The sequence below is a fragment of the Ambystoma mexicanum genome, chromosome 11 (assembly GCF_040938575.1).
Source record: "Ambystoma mexicanum isolate Mex_15411 chromosome 11, UKY_AmexF1_1, whole genome shotgun sequence".
In the NCBI taxonomy this organism is placed as follows: Eukaryota; Metazoa; Chordata; class Amphibia; order Caudata; family Ambystomatidae; genus Ambystoma; species Ambystoma mexicanum.
The window spans coordinates 1,125,416-1,148,315 of record NC_090934.1 but is presented as its reverse complement, the minus strand read 5'-3'; the positions used below and the strand labels follow the sequence as shown (position 1 = coordinate 1,148,315).

General features: G+C 44.4%; 1 pseudogene; it reads left to right on the top strand.

Annotated features, from left to right (window-relative positions):
- Window positions 1–22,430, top strand: part of LOC138504649 (zinc finger protein 107-like) — a 141,137-nt pseudogene extending 118,707 nt beyond the window's left edge.
- Window positions 22,431–22,900: the final 470 nt, after the last annotated feature.

Genomic DNA, 22,900 nt, shown 5'->3' with positions numbered 1-22,900 from the left:
AGCTCTTTTGCTATATTTTGGGGCTGTTAACTTTTTCATTTTCAATGTGTTCTACTTTTGTGTTCTTTGATTATGGAGTTTTAAAACAACTCCATAGGCATTATCTTTTTCTGTGTGTCACACAGAACCTTTAGTGCAGTGGCACAGGCTTGTCTTTTCGGACTTCCCGAGGTTTAAATACCTTCTCTGGGACTGACCATTGTCTCCCAGAGCCTGCAAAGTTAAATTGACTTTACTAGTCACTTTAAATGTACTGACCCAGCACACACTATCTTACTATAGAGTGCTGGAGGGGTTGTCTAGCTTCCCCTGAGTCAAAACACTCATGTAACAGTCAAATATTACCCTTTCCTACTTTAAATGGCTGGTGGCAGTGGTTTAGAACAAACTACCATGATTTTTCCAGACCACTAACAACGGTAGCTAATAATCGGGTCAGCCATGTTTTTCAATATGGCGCTCCAGACCTATCTGTAAAAACAGACTCCAGTCGACTTTTTTCGCCATTTCTTTTAGGAAAGGTCCTTCTTGTGTTTGTCTCTGCGTGTCAAACCAGGTTTGGTTTCTTTGTCCGTTGGCCTTCGGCGGGCTTCAGTGCTGAAGCCCTCCTCTGGCGCCTGAGTGTCTAGGGTGGACAGGATGTGCGGGAGGTGCCCGAAACTCCCTGTGCTTAGTCTCCTAGGAGACCTCAATGCACTCTGGCATGATTGGCCGACTGGCGGTCCGGCAAGGACCGCCACCCTGCTGTGTGAGTGACAGCCTGGCTGGAATGAATGGGGGAAAACTGTTTAAAAGCAGGTCTTTAGGACTTGGAAAGATTCGAGAGAATCGACCACTGAAACGAAAGAACCGAAGAGGGGAGGAAGGAAGAGGACTGCTGCAACTCCTGAATGAACGGTGAAGCCCTGCTGCAGGTCCGAATTGCCTGAAACGCCGACGACAGAGAAGCCCTTCAAGGTTAACTTCTTCCCTTGAGTTTGATGGGAACAACCAACTCGCAAGCCACCTAGACACCATCCCCATCTGGTTGAATTTTCATCAGAGTGCTGTTGAAAACCGGATAGCCAGAGGGAAGGAAACCAGCTCATGGTCTTTAAGGCACTCACACTTAAAACCGTCTTGCTACAGCTTTTGGCCTCATCCCTGGGCAGTGCAGGAACCTCCCGACGTCCTCCTTCTTGTCCCCACGACTGAAGCTCAGGAACAGCGAGATCTGCTAGAACTGCCAGGAACAACTGCCTCAGCTACAGCTTTCTTCATTGACAAGGTACTGTGCAAACGCGGTCCGGAAATATTTTCGGCCATTGAGAAAGTGCATGAAACTTTCCTCAACTACGAAGGCTTGTCCTTCGCTAGACATTCGTCAAACTTTTCGCCTAGCCAAATCCTTTAAAAATCTGTGGCAAAGACTTAACCGTTATTTACCAGAACTGTGCTATCCTATACAAAAGACTCTGAACCATTGACTTTGGGCCAGGCCTATTGACAAGAATTGCTGGTTGTATTTAACTTAACCCTTTGCCCTGCCTATGAATTTATTTGGGCTGTCTATTCTTATAACCTTGTCTTTTTCCTCCTTTATTAAGTATCTGAAGTGCCATTTTGCTCCCACTTCATTTTGTAGCTAAACTTGTTCATTTAGTTACCGGTTGGATTTTTGTGGTATATTAGTGCGTGATAATGAGCTGCGTGTGCTAGTGTAATGTTTTCTAACTGACTGAGTACATAAATCTATATTCTTTTACCAAGAAACCTTGAGTAAGTGTGTGTTTGAATCACTGTAATTGTAGGTCCTGTGTGTGACTTGTTCTGCTGCTCACTTAAACTCTTAAAATAAGTCTGGCTGCTCAGCCATTGCTACCACTTCACTGTGTAGTACAGGCTTGTACCAAAGGTGAATTAGTGCTTACACTTGTAGTCCTAATTGCCTGTAGTGTTCCCAAAGGGTACTGCAGGTGATTCTGCCTAACAATCGGTTCAGCAGTTTCCCAATCAAGCATCACGTTGGTAGCTCCCGCAGGTGGGGGAGTGTTGTGTTGAGATCACTGGCCAGTTATCTCCTGTGTTCTATGCCGCAGGTGGGAGAGTATTGTGTTGAGAACACTGGCCAGTTCTCCCCTGTTTTCTAAGCTGCAGGTGGGAGAGTATTGTGTTGAGATCACTGGCCAGTTATCCCCTGTGTTCTATACCGCAGGTGGGGGAGTGTTGTGTTGAGCGCACTGGCCAGTTATCACCTGTATTCTATACTGCAGGTGGGGGAGTGTTGTGTTGAGCTCACTGGCCAGTTATCCCCTGTATTCTATACCGCAGGTGGGGGAGTGTTGTGTTGAGCTCACTGGCCAGTTATCCCCTGTATTCTATACCGCAGGTGGGAGAGTATTGTGTTGAGATCACTGGCCAGTTATCCCCTTTGTTCTATGCTCTGGAACTAAGAAGATTGCAAATGAGTAAATCTAAGCCCAGGGCGAGTGAATTGGGTGATAACCAGGTGTTCTATGATAAACCGTTCTCTAGAAACATCCGAATACAGAGAGGATATGAATCAAGAGGGGAGAGGGTCTCCATAATTCATGATCCTCCAAAACAAAGATGGGGCCCATCATCAAGATTACCTTCAATACTTACAAATTTAGAAACTAAAAAGGCCCAAGCTCCAGATCGTTGCCTCCTCTTGGAAAAGCAGGGTGCCTTGGAAGATGTGTTATGATATGATATGATGTGACATTTATAACGCGCCTGTGCACAAGTGTTTCTAGGCATGACAAGACAAGGCAGGGGAATCAAAGGGAGGATAAAACAACTCTCTTACTAGGCCTTGTGTCATTCAGACTGCGCAAAATCAGGCAAGGGGAGAGAGGAGAAGTGCCGAGGGTGGGGGGAGGATGGGGAAGTGCGGGACAAAGGAGAAAAGCAAGAGTGCAGCCAATGGGGGCAAATGCAGGTACTCAAAAGTACAGCCAACGGGTGGTGGATAAGTGTAAGAGAGGAGACTGTAGGGTTACAGATACAGACCACAAGTGCAGGGGCGCCAAGAGGCAGTGCAGGATTGCAGCTGGACATGCAGGGATCTGGGCCTGAATTCAGAGGGTGACCAGGTGAGCAGTGCATGTATCAGGCAGGTGATCAGCAAGGGGGAGGGAGAGAAAAGGCAGAAGCAAAGAGGAAGGTCTTGAGGTGCTTCCGGAACCAGAGATGCTTCTGCTCAAGTTTGAAAGGGGCAGGGAGGAGCCAGCCAAAGAAAGAGATCTGCCCCCAACTCGTTGCTTGGAGAAGCGACTGGCCCTCGGAGGGGTATAGGTGGTGGAGCGGGGAGCTTGAGAAGGCAGATATTTAGGAAGAGAGAGTTGGAAGTAGTGAGTTCCCTGGCCACAGAAAGCCTTGTGGACAATGCAGAGGATCTTGAACTTGATCCTTGCTGCCACTGGGAGCCAGTGAAGGGATTTCAGAGCTGGAGAGAGATGATCCCTGAGCTTGAGGCCAAGGACAAGTCTTGCAGTCCTGTTCTGGATAAGTTGCAGAGGGCGGAGAGTAGAGGCAGGGAGATTGTGAATTAGGTTGTTGCAGTAGTCTGGCCTACAGAGGACCAGAGCTCTGGAGACAATGAGCTTTTGAGGCAAAGTGAGGAAGTAAAGAATACCTCTGAGGAGGTGCAGCTGGTAATTTGACTTCTTAGAGACATCAGAGATGTGAGGAGAGAAGGAGTGGGCGTAGTCGAAGATAACCCAGAGGTTCCTAGCCTCACAGGTAGGAGCAGGAAGAGGGCCCAGGGTGGGCAGCCATTGAGTGACAGGAAAGGAGGGAGCTGGTGTTCCGGTGAGGAGGATCTGAGTCTTAATGGCATTAAGGCAGAGCTCTTTGGCAGCACACCACTTCCGAATTGCGGAAAGACAGTCAGGAATGAGAGAAGGATTAGAGGCGACTGTTGATCCTAAATAGGTCTAGGATTCTGAGATTGGTGACTATTGTTTCAGGATTGAGATGCATCCAATCGAGCGATATTGTTCAGGTTGAATTTGTTAATAGTCATGAGGCCTCATTACAAGTGTTCCGGTCCAGAAACAACGGTGCTGGTAATCCTACCGGCAGCATTGTTTCTGAACCGGCACACTACTGGTTTGCTTGCCGGAGCCGCTGTTCCCGACAGGGCAGACCCTGCCGGATACCGCAGCCACGATAGGCAAGCTGTCACGGAAGCACCAGCACCGTTATTAATGGCGCCAGTGCTTCCATGGTCCCCACTCACATGGATTCCTAAGGCACTCCATGGGAACGGGGATTAACAGAATTACTGGCGCCTGACTTCGCGGCCACCGGAGTTGTAATACCTCAGTGTTACCGGGAAGTCAGGCACCGATTTATATTTTTCGTGTCCGGCGGTATCACCGGAAGGGTTACAGCCGTACCCGCAAGGAGGCCCATGGTCTGTACAGAGTCCTGCTTCCTATACCTTCAAAGCTGGTTTGGGATCATTTCCTGATAGAAAAAAAAAGGTTGCATTCCTGGAGGTATGATCCAGGCGAGGTGGTAAAGGATCAACATGATACAAGGGGGGACCGTCCTGAGATGGTTCCTCAGGATCATGAGGGGAGATCCCCCTTTTTATCATTAAGAGTGAACTGTCATCAGAGGAATCGGAAGAAGGGCAGGGACATTGAGGTTGTCAAACCTGGCATCAAGAAGGGGGAGGAGGAGGATTGAAGTGGGTTAGCAGGAGCTCTGATGCCGCACGGGCGAGCCGGCTAGCTGATTGCGTAGCAACCCCCGTTATTATACTACTGCAAGAAATATGGCTGCTGCAGTCAGCTCTTTGAGATGGTTAGTCACTTAGCCTAGTGAAGGCGATTAAGGGGGCTAAGGGTAGACCATCAACTGGACTATTGACATTTTGTTGAAATGCAGTGGGTTTCATGTTGGGGGCATGGGCAGCTCCCAATCCTTTTTGCCAATAAACGAAATGTCATTGGGACAATAAAGGCGGGCAATCCCCGGCTATTTCACTACTGAATTTAGGTTGGAACCCTGTTGGGATTTCAACTCATGTCTTCATGGAGGGTGGGCTAAATATGTTAAATGTGTGTGCCAAGGATTCAGATACCCTGGCAGTAATAATAGCCGGGGCTTTGAACATCTTGTGTTTTTACAGAATGTCGAGTGGAAGTGATTTGCGGTCAAAGAGGTGGTTGACCCTAATGAAAGAGAGAGGTTTTTTGTATGTTGAACGGGTCCGTTTGCTTGTTTGTTTGTTTATTTATTTTGTAATGCGCGCTGAACCCTTAGGTAGCTGGGCGCAACAGGACAAGTAAACCTAAAGCTTAGTTACAATAAAATAATGGGTACTAACATGCAGAAATATAATTTGTTGCCACTTGCAGGTTACAGTGAGGCAGTGGTGATAGGTCACATATTACATATTACAGTCAAGTAGTACAGTGGTACAGTGAGTGTGGTAGAGCCGAAGGCCGAGGCTACCGCGAGGCAGCGAGATTAGAAAGTGGAGCAGAGAGAGGGTAACAAGTATGGGGGGCAGTCCTGGAAAGGTAGGGTGGGTGTTAGTGGTCATTTGTTCGTAACCATTTTAGCATTTTACGTCTGAATTTACGGTAAGGTTGTTCAGTTCTGATGTCTGAAGGGAGTGCATTCCAGGAAAGGGCAGCTTTGACCGGGAAGCTGGCGCCGCCTGCTGTGGTTCGTTTGAATCTAGGAATCTCTAGGAGGTGGGCATTGGCAGATCTAGCTGGTCGTGTTGAGGTTCTCCTGTTTATTCTTTCTGAGAGATATGGTGGTGCTATATTGTTCAGGCATTTGGACGTGAGTGAAGCTGTTTTAAGAAGGATCCTGTTGTTTATTTTTAGCCAATGGACATCTCTTCTGAATTTGGAGATGTGCTCTTTGTTGGGGATATTCAGGGCTGCTCTTAAGGCATTGTTTTGCAACCTTTGAATTTTGTCAGTGATGTATTTGTTAGCACCTAAGTACAAAGCATTACAATCGTCCAGTCTGGACATTATAAGTGCATTAGCCAAGGTGATGCAGCTGGTTTCGGAGAGAAATGGTCTGCAAGCTTGGATGAGTTTGCAGGTGTAAGCAGTTGAGGACGCTAGTGAGTTAACTTGTTTTTTAAGGGTTAATGTGGAATTAAGGTAGAAACCTAAAGTTTTAACTACAGGCATCATCTTGATAGAGTTACTTTTGATCTAGAAAGAGGCGTAACTAGGGCTGAGTTTTTTTAGGTTTGCCTCTGAACCCAGGATCGGTATCTCAGTTTTGTCGTCGTTCAGGCAGAGGCCATGGGATGCCATCCATGCCTGAATGAGGAGGTATATTTTGTTTACTAAGGCTGTGTCCTCGAGAAAGTTGCCTGAAAGGAGAATGAGGATCTCAGTGTCATCTGCATAGTTTGTGTAGGTGACACCCAATCTGTCCAACTTGTCAAACAGGGGCATAGTAAAAATGTTATAAATAGTAGTTGAGACACAGGATCCCTGTGGTACGCCGCAGGACGTTTGTATAGGGTCAGCGGAGGCTGAGGGGGAAAAGACTCTCATCGTACAGTTTGCTAGAAAGGACTGGGATTATGGATGGAGTCCTATGTTGGACGGGAGTTAAGGGATATATCCTCCCCCCCCATCCAACATGGAGAAGAAATCCCCAGGCTGCAATATTACATAATTTCTTTGTATCTGGAGATGTATTTATGGCTATAGAAGAGTTGAGATTTGGCCCCCAGACTAGTAGTGACCATGATTTGTTATTGGCTAAATGGGGTTTCTTGTTAAGAAATTATCAAAGAGAATTGTATCGCCCCAGAGTTGAGGTAGTGGAAGAAAGAAACAGATTTAAATGGAACAACAGGAAGTTAGAGAGTCTCCGGTCTCATCTAGCTAATTGCCTACTTTTAGCTTCTTTTGATTCAGCGGATGGGATAGCTGATTTTCTCAATGTATTAAACCTGTTTCTACAAAAGGGTATGTCCCCCTCCTGGGGGTATTCAGGCACAAGCATGTGTATGATGTTAGGGTTCAAGCTAAAAAATAAAAATAAAATCTGTTAAGTAAAGAAATACGGGCATACGGGCTTCGGGTTGTCTGGAGGAGAGAGTAAGATTCACTCTGGTAAAATCCCTCAAATTAAGATACATGAATTGGCTAAGAGGCCATAGAGCCCTGTTGGTTCAGCGGGATGCGGAAAAGATGTTGGGAGTGTTGGCCACTAAAAATAGTGACGCTATCTGGTCTTTACTTAAAATGTTTAACAGCAGGCAGCGGTTGGTCCTCCAGATCAACCCGATATCGGAGATGCCTGGGTGTCTAATTTGTTTGCTCCTTAGCCGAATCTTGATGGCACGGTTAAGGAGGAAAGTAAATGCGTGTGGAACTTGTCCTCTGATTATGGTGATATCATCAGTTCTATCTTTAAGTAGAGGTACTCGCGGGCACCAGGGTCTGAAGGCCTGAAACATTGGATGCTTAAATCCCACCCAGAGGCCTGGGCCTAGATTCTGGTGACTTTAGTTACCTGGATCTTGGAAACTAGATCAAACGCAGACTCCTGGAAGAGATCGGTGGTAATGTCTATTTTTAAGAAGGGGTATAGGGAGATACCCCAGAATTATCATCCAATAGCTCTTTAAGATGACCCGGGTAAAGTATTTGGGCGTCTGCGGGCTCTTAATCAATGGGTGGAAGAACCTGAAACCTTGGACATATATCAGTCCGGGTTTGTGCCGGGACTGGGCAAAGTGTTCAATTTATTGGTGCGTTGTCCCCAATATATTGATTCAAGAACTTTACACTCAATCTTCAATGCAAGTAAGACTCAACCAGTAGGGCTTACTAACAAAAGAGATATCAATATTTAGAGGTTTAAAGCAGGGGTGCATTTTGGCCCTTGCTTTTTTTTAACCTTTTCATAGCGGACCTGGGAGATTATTTATCGAGGGTCCCTTCGTTTCCACCAGAATTAGGTAAACATTCAATACCCTGGTTATTTTATGCGGACGACTTGGGCCTGTTGGACCAGACGCCAGTGGGGCTTCAAGGGCAATTAACAAGATTGGAAAAGTATGTGAATGATAATGCATTAAACATCAATGTTGATAAATCAAATGTGTTGATTATGGCTTCTAAAGCAGTTAGAAAGAAAGCATCTTTTAACTGGTATTATTTGGAGAGCATCCTCCACCACCTGGATGGTGGCTGTCTAGATTCTGCATTCATTTAAGAGGTGGAGTTGTACGAATCTGGCAAGTAGTTGTGTACAAACGACTTTTCCCAAGATTTTGCCAATAAACGGGAGGTTTATAATGGGTCTGTAGTTGGCCAGGTCATCTGGATCTAGCGTTGTTTTTTTCAAAAGATGTCATATGAGGCCTGTCTTGAGGGTGTCTGTGAATTATCTTTCTGCGAGGGAAGCATTGATGATGCTGAGGAGTGCATTGAGCGCCGGGATTAAGGATGGAGGCCGGAATTAGTAAGAAGTAGGTTTGAGGGAGGCAAAGATCTTTAGGAGACCCAGGGGAAGGAGAGGAGATAATTTGGTCCATAGGGGCAGTGTGCATACTGGGTTGCAGGGGATGCTAATGCTGTGAGAGGTTGATTCTATGGTTTCTCTGATTTTGTCTATTTTTAAATAGAAAGTGTGTTGATTCTGTCGAATTTTTCCTGAGGTGCTTGTACCTCGGGGCCAGGTGACCTTTGGTACAGTGCTTTACTACTTCAAAGAGGGCTTTGCCCCTTTTAGAGGCTGCCGCAATTCTGGTGGAGTAGTCAGCAGCTTTGGCATCTGTAATCAGAATCCTGCGGTTTGTGCACATAGTTTTGAGGTTGGTGAGGTCTCCAGAGTTTTGGTTTTTGTTCCACCGTTTCTCTAGGGCTCGGATTGAGCATTTGTTGGAGGCTAGCTCTGGGGTGGACCATGGGGCGGATGGTTTGGTCTTGGCCCGGCTGGATTTTAGGGGGGGGGTGAGTGTCCACTAGTTACATAGCAGAGTTGCTGAATTATTCCAGGAGGCCTGAGGAATTCCCCGTGGTGTGGAAGTCTACACAGTTTGCTTCTAGTTGCCACAGGTTGGTGGCTGCAGGCTGATGTTGCAGTTTCTGTCCTTGACTGCAAGATATTGGTAGGAACTTTACAGGAAGGGTAAGGGAGTGCAAATAAAAGCCTGATGGTGTAAAAGTTAAGAGATATTGCCATGCCCCTCTATTCCACTTGAACCCCAACCCAAATTCCTCTGACTCCACAGTGCTCAACCTTCTATCGGCAGCTGGTGTCTGTCCTCTCAAGTGCTGGGGTTACGGTGTCTGGCTGCAGCATACACATACTGTGGGCCCATCTCCAGCACATCGAAATCGGAACATTCCCAATCTTTCCTGGCAGTCCACCATTGCTTCCCGTATGGTCTTTCCATGGAACTGCTGTCCTGAGGGTGGTGAGCTGAAGACTCTGGTTGAGACTCTTACCCGGGATATAGCCAGGTAGACAGACACTCCCAGAATCCCCCTTAATTGTGCTGATGCTAGTGTTGCCAATCTTTACTGAAGTGCATTTCTCCTGCTAGTCCTGCTATGAGCTTTACGATAATCAGGCTTGGGGTCCGAGGTAAAGGTCCCCCTCCTCGTGTGGTCCCCCCTATCCCCTTGGCATCTCTTGCCAATACTTTGACATGTTTGAAAGGGAGGGTGAAGAGAAGCAGCCATGTGTTGTGGAACATAAACTAAGCGTTCTAGTTTGCTCATATTGCGCAAACTGGGAAGACACTTTTAAACAATTTTGCATGTTTTTGATTGTTTTTTATTTTAAATAGAGATAGTAGAAAGGTACCTCTAACCCCACTGATTATATTGGTTAGAATATTACCATCTCTTTGAAGCTGAACGTACTGATAAGCGGGTGCTGCTTTATGGGTCAGCAACTAGACTTGCACTTGCAGGAGTCAAGGCCTGCACTGATGTATTTTTGAATAATGACACGTGACATCCACGTCACAGCGTTCACCTTTCTTTTACATTTCCGGGCTAGACACGGCAGCGTCCACAACACGGATACACGGCAATCGCACCGAGGATCGACCCGTATTTGGTGTTTGAAAATTTCTCGTACCACATTGAGGTAGGAAGCTCCGCCTTACAGACACCGTGAAACAGTGCAAATTCTAACTTGTTCGTGCTTTAGAGCATGTTATTGTTATTTTTTGCTGTATACAACAGTAGGCACCATTGACACACATACATATTGGGCCTCATACCGACCCTGGCGTTAACCAAGGCGATATTAGCGCCTTGGTTGACGCCGTTATTTTTCCGACTCCACCATGGTGAATGGCGGAATTACCGCCCCATTCCAAGGTTGGCAGGGTCGGTAATTCCCCATTCACCATGGGCCATTCCCATTTTTGCCCCATAGGGCTCAATGGGAATGGGGAAGGCACTAATTACGGCACCGTAAATTATGGTGCCGTAATTGGCTCCTAGGTCCCTTTGCGGGTTGTTTTTTTTACGCTTGCAAAAAGCAGGCGTTAAGTACCAACCCGCAAAGGGAACTCGGAATAGGGTGGTAAGGGTTTAGCGGCACCTGTCTCGTTACCGGTGACCGTTAACCCTTACCGCCCTACTCGGAATGACCCCCAATGTCTCTACTTAGGGACTCCATCGGAAAGCAGCCACAAACAGCACCGATAGTAGACAGCCCGCATTCCTCATATCGTTTTCGTGTAACAGGCTGCTCAAGTAAGTTTTTTCGATGCATTTAGCGAACTGTGTCTCAAATCCCCCCACAGTCACCCTTTTTCAAGAGTACTAATAATAGAGAAAATTAACAAACGGGACACATGTATATTGGAAATCATATTGTTCTTTCCAACAAAAGTAATTTTTCTTTTTTCTTTTTGATTCCCACCAGGCATTTTTGTAAAACGAATAACATCACAAGTATAACTCAACAAATGCGAATTAGCATCTCTCTTTATTTTATTTTTTTGAACTATCCTCAAATTAAAATCCCCTGAAGAGCCGCCAAACACCAGACGGTGAAACACGCGTCGGGTATAGATTAAGAGGGTACAGATTCAAAACAAATTGGTTTTGTGCCGCAAGAATATTGAATTTAATGGAACTAGTCTGTGAAGTAACAGCACCTACTAGTATGTAACTCCTATTTCAATCTCAAAAATAAAATACATTGGAGTGAATGAAACTCACAAAGGAATGAAACTTATTATCAATTTTGGAAAAAGTCAAATTCTGAGATGCAATAGTTTTTTGGTTTTGAATGCAATTTATAAGTCAACAATACCATTGCCTGTTTGGATTAAAACAAAGGCTAAAACAACAGAAAAAACTTTTGGTTCAATTTTTGTTTGGATTAAAACAAAGGCTAAAACAACAGAAAAACATTTTGGTTCAATTCATAATTGAGAAAGACCTTGAAACCATAGTAAATAGTCTTCTTTATCAGCAGAGCGCGAAACATCTTAAGGTCTAATTAATTATTTGTGCAGATTTATTTCCCTTTACAGTCTAAGGGTAATAGACTTTTGTTTCGCTGCCTTGCATCTATCTTATTATGATACAGTGAGGAGCGCCGGAATCAGCCAGAGACTGTTCTAATCAGATGCCTGCACTGATGTGTCCATACACTCCAACATGATCCAAGTTATTCCAGAGGTACTCATCCAGCCGCTCTTTCTTCGTCACATTATACAACATCTGGTCATGGATTTCCCAGTATAAACCCAGAAAAGTAAATCCCAGAATGCAAAGGGTTACTCAAGCCTGAGCAACCATATCTTGCCATGTATGTATATGTCAATTTCCTGATCAGAAAAGTGGTGAGGATAAGCCAGACTGTACCATCCCTGACAGCACCTCTGCCCCTCGGCCTGCACGGCACAAGGTGATGCATTTTACACACATATGTGATAACTAGGGCGAGGCAGGTGCCTATTATGTGATAACTAGGGCGAGGAATGAGGCAGGTGTCTGTTATGTGATAACTAGGGCGAGACTTCGGGCCTCATTACACGGATGGCGGTAGGGATTTACCGGTACCGGTAAAATACTGGTACCGGTAAATCCTTACCGCCTTACTACGAGGTCCCTTTGTGGGTTGGGGGATTTAACGCCTGCTTTTTGCAGGCGTTAAAATCCAACCCCCTAAGGGACCTCGGAGCTAATTACGGCACCGCAAAATTGCGGTGCCGTAATTAGCACCTTCCCCATTCCCATAGAGCCCTATGGGGCAGAAATGGGAATGGTGAAGGGCAATGGTGGAAGGGGGATTTACCGCCCCTCCAACCTTGGAATGGGGCGGTAAATCCCCTTTCCGCCAAGGCGGTGCCAGTATTTTACCGGCATGAGCCATGGCGCTAATAGTGCCATGGCTCACCGCCTACCGTGTAATCTTTTACCCTTAAGGGCTGTTACCGGGAAAATGTCTAGAGATCAGAGGCAACTTGGAATGAAGTAGGTGCCTATTATCTGATATCTAGGGGGAGGAATGAGGCAGGCGCCTATTATGTGATAACTAGGGGGAGGAATGAGGCAGGCGCCTATTATGTGATATCTAGGAGGAGGAATGAGGCAGGAATGAGGCAGCTCTCTATTATGTGATATCTTGGCCGAGGAATGAGGCAGGCGCCTATTATGTGATATCTTGGCCGAGGAATGAGGCAGGCGCCTATTATGTGATAACTAGGGTGAGGAATGAGGCAGGCGCCTATTATGTGATAACTAGGGTGAGGAATGAGGCAGCTGTCTGTTATGTGATAACTAGGGTGAGGAATGAGGCAGGCGCCTATTATGTGATAACTAGGGTGAGGAATGAGGCAGCTGTCTGTTATGTGATAACTAGGGTGAGGAATGAGGCAGGCGCCTATTATGTGATAACTAGGGTGAGGAATGAGGCAGCTGTCTGTTATGTGATAACTAGGGTGAGGAATGAGGCAGGCGCCTATTATGTGATAACTAGGGTGAGGAATGAGGCAGGCGCCTATTATGTGATATCTAGGAGGAGGAATGAGGCAGGAATGAGGCAGCTCTCTATTATGTGATATCTTGGCCGAGGAATGAGGCAGGCGCCTATTATGTGATATCTTGGCCGAGGAATGAGGCAGGCGCCTATTATGTGATAACTAGGGTGAGGAATGAGGCAGGCGCCTATTATGTGATAACTAGGGTGAGGAATGAGGCAGCTGTCTGTTATGTGATAACTAGGGTGAGGAATGAGGCAGGCGCCTATTATGTGATAACTAGGGTGAGGAATGAGGCAGCTGTCTGTTATGTGATAACTAGGGTGAGGAATGAGGCAGGCGCCTATTATGTGATAACTAGGGTGAGGAATGAGGCAGCTGTCTGTTATGTGATAACTAGGGTGAGGAATGAGGCAGGCGCCTATTATGTGATAACTAGGGTGAGGAATGAGGCAGGCGCCTATTATGTGATATCTAGGAGGAGGAATGAGGCAGGAATGAGGCAGCTCTCTATTATGTGATATCTTGGCCGAGGAATGAGGCAGGCGCCTATTATGTGATAACTAGGGTGAGGAATGAGGCAGGCGCCTATTATGTGATAACTAGGGTGAGGAATGAGGCAGCTGTCTGTTATGTGATAACTAGGGTGAGGAATGAGGCAGGCGCCTATTATGTGATAACTAGGGTGAGGAATGAGGCAGCTGTCTGTTATGTGATAACTAGGGTGAGGAATGAGGCAGGCGCCTATTATGTGATAACTAGGGTGAGGAATGAGGCAGGCGCCTATTATGTGATATCTAGGAGGAGGAATGAGGCAGGAATGAGGCAGCTCTCTATTATGTGATATCTTGGCCGAGGAATGAGGCAGGCGCCTATTATGTGATATCTTGGCCGAGGAATGAGGCAGGCGCCTATTATGTGATAACTAGGGTGAGGAATGAGGCAGGCGCCTATTATGTGATAACTAGGGTGAGGAATGAGGCAGCTGTCTGTTATGTGATAACTAGGGTGAGGAATGAGGCAGGCGCCTATTATGTGATAACTAGGGTGAGGAATGAGGCAGGCGCCTATTATGTGATAACTAGGGTGAGGAATGAGGCAGCTGTCTGTTATGTGATAACTAGGGTGAGGAATGAGGCAGGCGCCTATTATGTGATAACTAGGGTGAGGAATGAGGCAGGTGCCTATTATTTGATGACTAGGGTGAGGAATGAGGCAGCTGTCTATTATGTGATAACTAGGGTGAGGAATGAGGCAGCTGTCTATTATGTGATAACTAGGACGAGGAATGAGGCAGGTGTCTGTTATGTGATAACTAGGGTGAGGAATGAGGCAGGCGCCTATTATGTGATAACTAGGGTGAGGAATGAGGCAGGCGCCTATTATGTGATATCTAGGAGGAGGAATGAGGCAGGAATGAGGCAGCTCTCTATTATGTGATATCTTGGCCGAGGAATGAGGCAGGCGCCTATTATGTGATATCTTGGCCGAGGAATGAGGCAGGCGCCTATTATGTGATAACTAGGGTGAGGAATGAGGCAGGCGCCTATTATGTGATAACTAGGGTGAGGAATGAGGCAGCTGTCTGTTATGTGATAACTAGGGTGAGGAATGAGGCAGGCGCCTATTATGTGATAACTAGGGTGAGGAATGAGGCAGGCGCCTATTATGTGATAACTAGGGTGAGGAATGAGGCAGCTGTCTGTTATGTGATAACTAGGGTGAGGAATGAGGCAGGCGCCTATTATGTGATAACTAGGGTGAGGAATGAGGCAGGTGCCTATTATTTGATGACTAGGGTGAGGAATGAGGCAGCTGTCTATTATGTGATAACTAGGGTGAGGAATGAGGCAGCTGTCTATTATGTGATAACTAGGACGAGGAATGAGGCAGGTGTCTGTTATGTGATAACTAGGGTGAGGAATGAGGCAGGCGCCTATTATGTGATAACTAGGGTGAGGAATGAGGCAGCTGTCTATTATGTGATAACTAGGGTGAGGAATGAGGCAGCTGTCTATTATGTGATAACTAGGACGAGGAATGAGGCAGGTGTCTGTTATGTGATAACTAGGGTGAGGAATGAGGCAGGCGCCTATTATGTGATAACTAGGGTGAGGAATGAGGCAGGTGCCTATTATTTGATGACTAGGGTGAGGAATGAGGCAGCTGTCTATTATGTGATAACTAGGGTGAGGAATGAGGCAGCTGTCTATTATGTGATAACTAGGGGGAGGAATGAGGCAGCTGTCTATTATGTGATAACTAGGGTGAGGAATGAGGCAGGCGCCTATTATGTGATCTGAACGTGAAGATCTAATGCATTTCTTATTCTTCTGCCCAGTTTATAAAGCAATCAAGGGTAGATCTTTAAAAGTTATGTCATGTCATTTTAAGTTTAGGCAGTGGAGGCCAGATATGGTTTTTATTTTATTGGCTAAGACTTCTGTGACGCTTGGACTTTACTGAAATATCTGTGTTGAGTCTCAGGAAATCGTGAATGAATTCTGATACTTGCCTTATCATTGTATGCAATGACTGTGTTTTATCTGCACTATTCTGGTGTTTCGGGGTATATTGGTGAGTGGTTTATCTTGATTGTTTGTACTTTAATGGATTTTGTTTTGAATCTGAATAAAGTTATTTGATTGATGGGAATTAAGGGGCTCTATTTGTGGGCGAGTGAATTATATTCCTAGCTAAAGAGTAAAACCTAGACATGTTGCACTCTGGTGTGGGTGATGGGTTTGAGTTTCTCATGAAGGTTAGATGGGGTTTTGTGGTGGGTGGCTTTGAAATAATAAAATGCAGAGTCCTTTGAAGGAAATTCTTTGCTGAGGTACAGGCAGCCAGTGGAGCTGGATGAGAGCTGGGGCGATGGGTGAATGTTTGCATGGGTGCAGGATGCGGCTGGCTGCTGCTTTTTGTGTGGTTTTCAAGGGGCAAGGCTGCTGTTGGGGAATCTAGTGAGAAAAGCAATACTGTAGTGTAGCTTGGCGAGAATCAGTACTTGGACTGTGGTGCAGAAGTCAGGGGGAATCTTGTGTCTGCTCTTCCTTAGGAGGTGTAGTTGTAGATTGCATGTTCTGCAGACAATAGCTATGTGGCGTGTGGAGGGTCAGTGGTGAAGCCTAAGGATTTGATAGCTGTGGAGAGGGACATGTTTGAGTGGCCCCACTCAAGTTCTTTTATCCAGATGGTGAGGTCTGATTTGTGCAGGGGTGCAGTGGGGGAAGATGAGGCAGTATTTCATTTTTCTGAAAGGTTTAGATTACGTTGGCGACCATGCAGGTGGTGATGGTGGAGAGACAGCTTTCGAGGCTGGGGAGTTGTGTTGCGGATGAGATTTGGAAGTATATTTGACTGTTGCCTACATTTTGGTGGAAATGGATGTTGTGTATGCTAGGATTCTGTCCAGAGGACTCTAGTTATTGGTTAAATAGGAGTAGACATAGGGAGAAACCTTGTGGAACCCCATACTTGACTGGGGTGGGGTTGAAACGGTAAGGTGGCATGGAGACATTTTTTTTTCTTTTTCTAAACCACATTATCATTTTTTATTTTCACCAGTAAAGTTTGTAATACAATCAGAAATAAACAAGCTTCATAAAATTACAAACCTGGTCACAAGATTGAGTCCAAAAGAGAAGAAAAAGACGAATAAATCATCTCATAATGCATAACACAACATAAACAAGAAGAGAAAGTAGAAGAAGAGACAGAGTGTTTTCTGTCGGTGAAGAAGGAAACCGTTGAGCACAAGTACCTTGGAGTATCATCTTGTGGGGGAATAGAATGTTGGTAAGAATGGTGTTGTTGCTTGTGTTCAAGGCTACAGAGAGGTTGAGCAGTACGAGCAGGGCTATATGCCTCTTGTCCGTGTTTTTATGGAGGTCATTGAGGCAATGAAGTGTAGTAGTCACAGTGCTGTCAAGGTCAGGAGGCCGACTGGAAAGGGTTCAGTAGGTTGTTTGTAGTGATGTGTTGTTGAAGATGAATTGTGATGAAGGATTGTTTAGACGATTAGTATATCGTACGTACTTATTAACGATCCTGCCTATACACAATTCTTCTAAGGTATAATATGTCTGTATATATTCACGCTTTAACTCTTTATGAGTATGTAATCACCACTCGTGGTCACATACCAACGTATGTCCATAATATTGACCACATTAGGGAAAAGGATTTCTGGCATCGGTGTGTTAACACTTCCAGTGTTAAGCTTCAAATGGCACTTTTCAGAGTTTGGAATGATGCTGATAAAATGATGAACTTGGAGTTAACACTTGGGTGTAGAAATAATAACAACTTTAATAATGGACAATAATTGACATTAATTAAATACTTTTGTAACTGAATTATGGTTATCGTCTAGTCAGTAACTGAAACAATAACTACATATGCTGTGCCAATTAATTGCTAACCCTGGCATCTGCTCTGATTGGTGGGATTGAAGTTATCAAACTGATGATCCTCCAAGCTGATTCCTTGACTTTATGGCCCTCTGGGTTTTCTTGAACTAGTTATTCCTCTTCCTCCTTTTTTTTATTCATTCAACTTATTTTATTTCTATTTGACATTTTTATCTTTATCTTCTATTCGCATTCTTTTTACTTTATTATTTTGAACTTGAATTACAATATGATTTTACGATTTTTTGATGATTAATACTGAATTCTGATTTTTGAATTTGGAATTATGGTTATGAAATTGGAAATAATTAATTGTATTTTGCTTATGTGTAAAGTTTTGTACAAAACTGTATCACATTAAAAACAAAATAAAAAAATAAAAAGTAATCACCACTCTTGTATCCAGGAGCATTGTAAAGAACATGAGCTTACTGACTGCCTATTGTGCATTACTATTTATTTATCATGCAAGTTGCATCTGGAGTATGGGAATCCTGTTATGAACAATAGCCCCACAGTAGGCTATAGGCAATTGAGATGGTACCCCCTGTCTCCACACTAAGGTTACACATCTAACTGTGACCAATGCCGCTCACGAGAACAAGGGTAACAGCAAAATTATTTGGACATGTTTTGAATTTTCACACACATTTTGACAACCTTTTAGCAGGGGACATAGAGAGCACGTGGTAGGTTAAGGTTTAGCGCCTCGATGCCTGTGGGCTGTAGTGCGCTCCACAAATACAAATAAATAAATAAGGTGTGTTGTGTTGTGTTGTTGTGTGTATTATTGATATCCTCTACCGATTTTGATTTTTGTGAGTCTACCATGATTTTGGAGAGGTAACGCAGGATATAAATGAGGTGGTAGTTTTTGGGGAGTGTGGGGTCGAGGGGGAGGGGGAGATTTCTCCAGTGTTGAATGCATAGGAGATAGTACCATGTGAGAAACAGGAGTTGTTGATTTTGAGTCATTGTGGAGCGAGAGTGGTGATGTAGCTGGATGTAGCTTGAGGTTGGCAGGCATCATCCAGGAAGTGTGCAGGTTTTTTATTTGGGCAGTAAGGACTATGTGGGTGTCTTTTTTTTTTATAGGATTGGACTGGAAGGATTGGATAGGATTGGAAGGTGTCCCAGGTGTTGGGAGTCCTTGTCTGATGTTGTGTATTTAGAGTTACTATGTATTTATCATGTTTACGTTTACAGTTTAAAATAAAGTTTAACAATGTTTTTGTACAATTCTAAAATTAGTTTTTACAAAGCACACATAATTTTATATACTTATATATATTCTTCAATTAATTTTTTAAACAAATGTTCCCAACATAGGCATAACTATTAAAAGAAAATCCACAGTCTTCATATAATTACAATTCACATACAAATTCATAAATATACCTTTTCACACAGAGCATTGTGGATAGATATTAAAATATGAATTACCGCAATTGACAGAGAGATCGTGTGACCACCCGTTAGTCTCACACAAAAGTTCTCTGTACCCAATCTTCCCTAATCACAAGTCCAGTTTCCTCAAATCAAATGTTCTGTTGCACGATATTAGCCAATGGTGTATAGTTTTGGTGATATCTTTCTCTTTGCACATCGGCGAATAACTATCATTTTTGTGGACCCCTCTTGTTGGGCCCTGTCTTTCTAATGAACCCAATAAATGTGTACGGAACCTCATGAAGATGGACTGATGTTTTGGGGTAGGGGACCTTGTTGCATGCTTTTGGGTACTACCACATTATCTTGGGATATCACTAGCTCTGTATATAATGCATATCTTGCCAGACAGTCCACAATCTCTGCCCACTCTACCAGCTCCACCTTGACTGTGACACGTGTTAGGTTTTCCAATAATACTGGATCTCTGAATCAATGCTCTCCAGAATGTGCACACATGCATCCTTAAATTTATTCAGAGAGCTATCGCACTTTTCCACTGCCGACATTCCTAAATCTTTGAATTATTAACCTGATGGTGATATGATTTTGTGATATATTCTTTAGTTTTAACATCTTAACGTACACTTCCTATGATTTATTTTGAATTCATATCTAAGGGCTATCAGTGGAAGGGAGTCTAGCAGGCCAAGCAGAAGTTTCCAAAATATCCCCTCTAATCTCCCCGGTGTCCTACAGTCCACCCTTTGCAGTTCCCAGCCATATAAAATCACCGTCATTTCCTTGCCCACATACCATCGAATAATGGGCAGCAATGTAAATTTCCAATATTTGAATGAGATTTTCTGTGCGTGTACAGGAGCCAGTCTGGAGCCTACTCTGGCTGTTACATTGCCACTCTTCTCGTTACTATGGATTGAAACACCCAAGTCGGTCATATTGTGAACTACCTTCATTTTATCCCCATCTGCATACCAATTTTGTTTTCCTTTTCGACGGGTACTTGAACTACTTAATGCCCGAAGATTTGCGAGTATTGGCAGCAATGCTGTGACATCCTAACTAGAGTACTGCATAAAACAATCCCCAGAGACCCGAAACTGTTAATCCTCGGAGCGGACAGTGAAATTGACTTGTCAAGGTATGAAAAACTCTGCTTTATGACAACCACTGCAGTTGCAAAAAGGAATATAGCACAATTATGGGGTGCTGCGGAGACGCCGCAAATAAACCAGTGGATCACTGATGTACAGATTTGCATTGCCATAGAAAGGAGAGTGTTTAAAAGCCGAGGTTGTCCCGATAAGGCGGACAAGATATGGCGTCAATGGGAAGACGAGGTATGAAGCATGTAACCGGACTCGACGCGACACCCCTGTACGTAGAACGTGCTGGCAACAGGGGATCCTTCCTCGTAGTATAGCAAATCTATTGCGATTTTGTATGATTTGCTTGTCTGAGTGTACCACTGTACGATATTATTGTTTTAGTTTGTTTTGTGTTTTTGGTCCGGTAAGGACCACAGTTTGTATGTTACAAAACCAATAAAATATTACATTAAAAAAATGGCTGATTTAATAGTATTTAATTTAGGATTATTCTCTCTTAGATAAATCTGAATTACCCAAAAGCGGCGCTGTAGCTCTATCAGTTTTATCCAACAATATTGTATCATCAGCATACCAATAGTATTGGCCCACTCAACTGCCCGATTCTTGGCGGAAAACCCCTACTGGTGGAGATGCTTTCCACTACATTGAACAGAAGAGGCGCAGCCCCACCACAAACTGACCTGGCTCACCACAGGAGCCCCAGATTGCCATTATGTTAGTATTTAGAGGTGTAGTATGAGGGAGTTGCATACTGAAGTGGATGGGGTGTGCAAGGTGCTGATTGTGGTTTGGAAAGGGACTTGACGATCCTGAAAAGTGTTTGTGTATGATTGCTGACAGATTGGAGATCTTGGAGCTAGTGGTTGGCTTTGGCATGGCATGTGGCTGTTTTGAATTTGCTGCTGTAGCGTTTAAGGGGCGTCCTGGTTGCAGGGCATGAGTTCCTTAGCCATTAGACTTACCATTGCTTGCTTTAATACCACTTTAACATATACCCAGCAGGTATGTTTACTCCTGTGAGTTTGGCAACTGAGATGGAATGATGTATATCAGATTTATAATGTGGATTTTTAGAGCATCATACTTACAATATGACACTCTTACCCGGAGAGAGACAATAGGAAAGGGAATGGGAAATACTATAGGATTAAGTGTGCAGGATTGTGGAAGCTAAGAGTAAAATGCAAACAAGAACACAAGTAAACAGCACAATAACACCACCTCCTGTACAAATTCCTCCTTTTACACACAGGCTTTTTTCAGGCTATTTTGACGTTCTCTGAAGTCCTTTATTTTAATGAACAGAGAGGCAGACCTAATCACTCAGTATCACCAAGTGTGGTAGTGTGGGGGTGGGGCAATCTGCACTACACTAGCCAATGTTCTTTCTAGCTGTTCTATGGCATGAAATAATATCTGAAATCTTGCTTCTTTCAACAGAGACTAGAGTCATCTCCAAAACCAAGAATCTGGAAATGAAGACGAGAACATGGGATATACCAAGGACTGAGAGAAGCTCTACAGACAATGGGCAGTGCCATTCCAGTGAACCTGTATATAATGTACCATCCTCCTCAGGGAATCCAATGCCCGGGACACCTATGCAGATCAAAACAAACCAGAAGGTGGTTGCCTGCAGAGTCTGTGGGATGTGTTTCCCTCACAGGTCTATTCTAATCTCACACATGAAATCTCATGCAGGTGAGAAACTGTACAAGTGTACTGAGTGTGAGAAAAGCTTCAATCGGATCTCCAGACTATATGTGCATCATAGAACCCATACTGGGGAGAGGCCCTACACGTGCGCAGAGTGCAAGAAAAGCTTCTATCATTCCTCAGCTCTGTTAATCCACCAGAGAATCCATACTGGAGAGAAGCCCTACAAGTGCACGGAGTGCAAGACAAGCTTTACTCGCTATGACACTTTGAAAATTCATCAGAGGATCCATACTGAGGTGAAGCCCTACAAGTGCACAGAGTGCAAGAAAAGCTTCAGTCAGTACTCAGCTCTGATAATCCATCAGAGGATCCATACTGGTGAGAAGCCATACAAGTGCACAGAGTGCAAGAACAGCTTCAGTCACTCCTCAACTCTGATAAGTCATCAGAGCCTCCATACTGGGGAGAAGCCTTACACGTGCACAGAGTGCAAGAAAAGCTTCATTCAGTCCTCACATCTGATAAGCCATCAGCGGATCCATACAGGAGAGAAGCCCTACAAATGCACGGAGTGCAAGACAAGCTTCAGTCGCTGTGACACTTTGAAAATACATCAGCGGATCCATACAGGGGTGAAGCCCTATAAGTGCCCAGATTGCGAGAAGTGCTTCAGTCACTGCTCAAGTCTGAGCAAGCATCAGAGGAATCACTATTTTCAGAACAGTGGAGGACCACCAGGCCTTTAGGAGATCTTTGACTATGGACTTTTTCCATAGTTGTCAAGTTGGGAATCAATTTAGAAGTGATTTAATCAGTGTTGAGTCCTTTAGCAGTCATCGGCAGTCTGAAATATTTGAATATCATAACATTATGTGAAGAATGCTTAAGTCATAGACACTGAAATACACAAGAGAACTCAAATAAAATAAATACCAGGACAGCAACAATCAGGACTCAGCAGCATGAGGTATATCAAGCAATTAAACTAATTATTAGGAATTTAAATCACAGAGATTAACATGCTTCAACAAGGCTCCACAATATTACATATTAATCTGGGAATTGCACCAATGCTGCTTTACAACACAGAATACAAATGAAAAAATATCACATTAAGACCATATGTGGAGAAATAGCATGTACATATCGACTCCACATCTCTCTACCTGCAGCCTATGCACCGTACCCTGGCATAGACATGAGCAGATGCATATCCATATAGCCTCCACACTGGTCTACCTGCAGCCTATGCACCGTACCCTGGCATATACATGGCCAGATGCACACCCATAATGACTCCACACCTGTCTACCTGCATCCTATGCACTGTACCCTGGCATATA